The sequence below is a fragment of the Pinus tabuliformis genome, chromosome 4_1 (genome assembly GCF_031772625.1).
Source record: "Pinus tabuliformis cultivar Carrire ecotype Pingquan chromosome 4_1, CPIR1, whole genome shotgun sequence".
Lineage (NCBI taxonomy): Eukaryota > Viridiplantae > Streptophyta > Pinopsida > Pinales > Pinaceae > Pinus > Pinus tabuliformis.
In genome coordinates, this window is record NC_142303.1 from 198,072,671 (window position 1) to 198,078,593 (window position 5,923).

A 5,923-nucleotide genomic window follows, 5' to 3' on the forward strand; every position below is an offset into this window, starting at 1 on the left:
AAAGGAAGAGACAGATACCAACATAAAATCTACCAAGGCACAACTATATTTCAGTTAGAAAGGAAATAAATCAACACATCACCATAATAGACAATGAGATTGGAACTATAATAGCAGTCGCTCATTAATTAATAATAAGCAGGAAAAGTTACAACCAAGGTTCTGACGTTGAACCTCTCCTGGCTGGGCGAGCAACTATATGTGTCTTGCAATGTATCTCCTCTCCGGCAGCATAACCTCTCTATGCTTCATTATCCCTCATGATAACCACAACTAGCATTCCTCCATGAACTCAAGAACTCAACATCTAGCACTCCATGACTCACCACTATCCCTTAGCTTGTCAAATGCATAAGGACAAGCTTATATAGATGAAGAAGGGAGGAGGATACGATGAACCAGGACACCTATTGTGGATTAACATTATCCCCAAAAGCCATTAAAGATGGAGATAGGATAGAACTCGACAAAAGACTGATTTTTTATCCTCAAAAAGCTCCATGTAATGAAGGAAACAACAGTCGGGCGTGCGTTAAGGCAAAAAGCATGACCAAACTTGGTTGGCACGACTGTTGCTCTAAGACAGAGCGCCAATGGTCGCGCCCTCTTTTGAGGATCTCCATGATTGGCGCGGGTAAGATACTGTGGACCTGCGCCAATGGAAAAAGAGCATTTTTCAGGGATAATCTGTAGAAGGTGTCTTCAGGGAACATGAAGTACATACTCAGGGGAACATAATGCAAGTGTTTTTAGACTTTGTCACTTCTTATAACTCCCGGGATGAGTCCTCCAAAGTACGACAAGAGGAGTAACAGGGATGGTGACAAATTACTGTGTAACAGATGCCCCCTAAAGCATGAGGTCCGAGAGGTGGAGAGGGGTGAAATGCTTTACAAGAACACACAAGAACACATATAGTTGCTGCCGCCGAGGATCTGTGTTAAGAGACATGACTGATAGTTCAATTACATGATGTACTTGGTATGGTCGCAGCCATCCATAAGAGAGTACATAAATAATCTAGATCCATAGTATGGACGCAGCCATCTGGTTAGGATCAATGAATTGACTCAGGTATGGTCGCAGCCATCCAGTGAATGAGTCAAGTATCAAGAATCATGCTTGGATTACAACAGACACAATCCAGGGTCTTGCGCTCCATCTCGACCCGAACAAGAGTACAAGTTCAAGCATGTGAATATATGAGCTGAAGTCGAACATGCATGAACATCGTCTGATTACCAGTCAATAGTGGAAACTGTTAACAGACGCGAGAAGTACCACCAATAATGACAATGGCCTTCAAGGTACTATAGGTACAATCTACGGCGTGTGAATTAATGATCTGAAGTCGAACACCCGTAGAATCGTTCGATCGGAGGCCAATGATGAAAACCTCACGTCGAACACGAAGAACCTGCCATTGAGGCATGCAGGCTCCAAGGCACCGGAAAGGAGTCTCTAGATCAACTTCCTGGATAATGAGTTGAAGTCGACAGGAAGTGACCTTGATCGAAAGTGGGCCATAATGTTTCCCACATCATCGACACGAGATAGAGAGATAATGTTGTGAATCAAGATTGTGCGAACTATCAGAGGGCGGTTGTTTCTTTGCAGAGGTCAACTTCTCTTGAACATATCGGCGGCACATTAATGGAATCGACAGTATTTGACATCAATGTATCAAAGGTCATAATGACGAGGCAATGAGTGGATGAGAGGTCAAATAAGGTACCCAAGTCCATGGAAGCAAGTGAAAGATATGAGATGAGATATCCCCACCCTGGACACGAAAGCAGAAAAGTGCCATGTTCAAGAGCGACATACTGCCGTTACGGTAATAATTATGGTTCAAAAAATTCCCCCCCCCCCGCCATTTCTGGCGAGTACCCCAATTATTTTTAACAAGCTTGATGGGGATAGCATATGCTTGTGTTGTGACAAAATCCGATGTCATTAAGTTTTAACGAGTCTGACAAAGGAAGAACTCGACGTCTTTTCATGTTTAGAGAGTTTGAAAAGACAGCAGAAAAGGAAACTCCAGGGATGTCCTTTTTCGTAAAGTTGTGTCTCTCGGGCCCGAAAAAGTATAAAATAATACCCGAAAGAACCGCCTGATCATTACGATCGAGGAGTACTTTTCATAATTAGTGATTTCGACCTGAAAAAGTAAAAAAGTGGTCAAAACCACGTCGTTTCGTAACCATTAACGAGTTTGAAACGACAAAAACCCGGTAATCTTTTTATGTTTTAACGATCGACAAAAAGAACTTAAAACGACCGCCCCTTATTAACATTTAACGAGTCAAGAGGAGCGACTCGGCCATCTTTTTCTCTTTAAATGGTCAGAAAAGAGCTGAAAGCGGACCTCCATTTTTATTTTCTTTAACGAGTCAAAAAGGAAAAATACTCGACAATCTTTTCATATTTTACGAGTCAGAAAAGAGCGTAAAGGTGACTCGTCCTGAAGGAACGAGTGGTATAAAGGGTAGCGACTGGTTCCGGTAATGGTGGAACTTGCTCAAAACATGTAAAGGTTAAGAGGCTGGCTAATAAAACCACTCATCGCTGCAGTTCCTCAGGAAAGGATAAACAACCAGGTGAAAGCATATGATCGGCCAAAGAGATGGTGGCGATGGAATGAAACAACCAAGGCTCATCTAGCAGAATTTAGCAGATAAAAGGCAATCACGGGATGTAAATCAGGTATGGGTTCATTTTTTACACAAGCTTGAACCATGGAGAACTTTGCTTGGATTCGGTTTCATGTTTACACAAGCTTGAAACGAAAAACTATGCTTATTAAATTTTTTCATGCCCCCAGCATGATAATGCAAAATCGAGGTACATGCCCCCCAAGCTTCATGGCATTCACGGAGTGGATGGAATGAAGGTTTACTTGGAAAGACTCGATTTTGAAGGAGGATGCATGCCCCCCCGGGCCTCAGTCACGCGCCCGGGTCAGCTGCCGTCATCAGAATGACAGAGTGGAGGTTGGGGCATTTCCTGTGGAAATAAGACCATTTAGGAATGGTAGATGACTATATGTGATTATATCTCCGTACCATGGATCGAGGGTGCTAATGAGGAACAGGGTTTCATCTGGAATTTGATCTTCTACAGGCAAGGTCGAGGGAGAAGATGGCAAAGAGCAAATTAACTCAGCGAACACAAGGGATTTCTTAGACTTGGCGGTGGTAAATTCCAAGTCAAACTCTTGGAGGATAACAATCCACTTTGAGTATTTGCCCCCCAGCAACTGGCGTGACAATATATACGTCATGGGGTTGCAATCAGAAATCACAGTAGTAGTGCGCAAAAGAATATAATGACGGAAGCGTTGTACAGCACAAACGACGGCTAGTGCCAACTTTTCGATATAAGCATATCGAGTTTCCGTGTCTAATAGGTTGCGGCTGAGATAATAAATAACATGTTCAGTGTTATCATCATCAGTTTGGACAAGAACCATGCCGATAGTGGTATCGGCGGCGGCTAAATACAAGGTGTAGTCGCGATAATAATTCGGAGGACGGAGCAATGGAGCAGAAACAAGGAGACTCTTGAAACGCTCAAAAGATTCCTGAGCTGTGGCATCCCAATGAAAAGGGACATCACGCTTTAGTAATCGTGTAAAACCTTTAGCCACCTCGGCATAGTTGGGAACAAAACGACGTAAAAAATTGGCTTTCCCCTGCAAACTCTGCAATTGATGCAAAGAAGCTGGGGGAGGGAGATTGACGATAGCCTCGACTTTAAGGGGATCCAAACGGATGCCCTCTCGAGAAACGATAAACCCGAGAAGACTGCCAGATTCAACGCAGAAGACACATTTGTGAGGATTTAGCCTGATTCGGTAGTATCGGCAGCGAAGAAAGATTTCGCGAAGGTGTTTAGGGTGGTCCTGACGTTTAGCTGAATGAGCAGGGAGATCATCCAGATAAGGTTGCACAATATGGCGAATGTCATGAAATGCATAAAACATTGCACGCTGGAAGGTAGCACCGGCATTTTTAAGACCGAAAGGGAGCTTCTTATAGGCAAAAGTCCCCCATGGGAAAATAAAAGCAGTTTTGTGTTGATCAGCGGGAGCAATATTGATCTGGTTGTAACCAGAGAAACCGTCCATAAAAGAATACATTTCACTGCCGGCGCACTCGTCAATGATCTGATCAATGAATGGTGTGGGAAAGTTATCTTTAGGACAGGCTTTGTTTATATCACGGTAATCGACACAAACTTGGATCGTACCCTGTTTTTTAGTTACAGGCACAATGTTAGAAACCCAATCTGTAAGAGGAATAGGGTAAATAAAACCGGCGTTAAGAAGCTTTTCTACCTCGGCCTTAATCGCTGCAGCCTTTCGGGGGTGTACAGGGCGTAAACGTTGACGAACAGGTTTAGCATCTGGGTACGTGATTATTTCATGCATCACTATACTAGAATCAATGCCGGGCATTTCTTCATAGGACCATGCGAAAACATCACGAAATTCGCGAAAAAGTTTGGAATAAAGTTGAATCTCCTCTGGAGTACAAGTGACTCCAATGTGAAGATGCTCGACTATCCCGGGTTTGACAGAGATGTCGAGGGGTTGGGTTCGCGTAATGTTCGCCATATTTCCTTCAGAAAAAACCTGATCAATTTGAATAGGTGTTTGAAGGATTTGTGATGGGAGACAAGGAGCAAACCGCTCGAGGCATGTCAGAAAATGCTGCGGGGCAGGCAGAAATGAGGAACGATGGTGAGAATTATGCCAGGGAGGTTCCTCCAGAGACATAGTCTCAAGAATGGCTTCGTCGGAGAGGAATGTTTCTCTTAGGGAATCCGAAGAAGCCTCGTCTAGAAGCCCTGAGGATGGAGTAAGCGCAGAAGAGGGAGCCGAGGCAGCAATGATTTCAACAGAATTAAGCTCGGCAGGACTCAACGGCATCCGGTCGCCCCAGGAATCTACTTGGTCTGTGGGAGGTACGAACCACGGATCAGAGCCAGTAGTGATCATATTGACAGAGACGATATTTAGAGGAGGGAGCGGAAAAACACCCATAAGATCGGGATCTTTAAAAAGTCCAGCTCCCAGACTCTTAGGTAATTTGGAGGTATGCTCCACGAACGGGATGGTGCCTTCGGAAGAAGAAGCAAAAAATGAGAGCTGGTCAACGGTAACGATCTTCCCTTGATGAGGGAAACGGATGATTCGGAAGAAAGATGAAGCAACAGCTTGCATCGCGTATATCCAGCTACGTTCGAGAAGGAGGTTGTAGGTTAGAGTAGCATCAACGACTTCAACTTCCATCTCGACCGTCTTCCCCTCCAAAGAGATTGGTAAACGTTGGAGTATACCGTAAGGACGGGACGCTCTTCCATCGAAAGCTTCCAAGGTAGTGGGAGACTGGCTCAACGTTGGAGATCCAATAGCTTTCCAACAGGCAACAGACATGATGCAAGTTGAGGCACCTTCATCAATAACTGTACGATGAATCGTCTTGGAATCAATAATTACCTGTATGAGGAAGGCGATTTGGGGAGGCAGTCTCTGAGTGTGGCGTTCCAAGTCAAAAGTTATTAAATCCGAATCGGCCGGGTCTATGCCACCGATGGCAGACATCATGGACTTCCTCTGAGAAGGGCAGCTCTGGAGAACCTCTAAAGCAGACATAGCCGACGGAGTCTGTGCTAAGTCCTCAACGATGTTGTAGTGCTGTGCAGCACGAGCATTCGGATTGTACGAGGATTTCCGGAGTACTCCTTTTGGAGGGGGTCGAAGAGGCGTTTCAGTGGTAGGTCTCTCGATGTGGAGTGGACCTGAACTGAACGAGGGAGCACTTGAGGGAACCTCAGGCTCCTTCCCGGCAGATGACGGATAATCTTTCGTTCGAGTACTGATATTAATGGGTACTGTACCGGCCATAAACACTTGAGA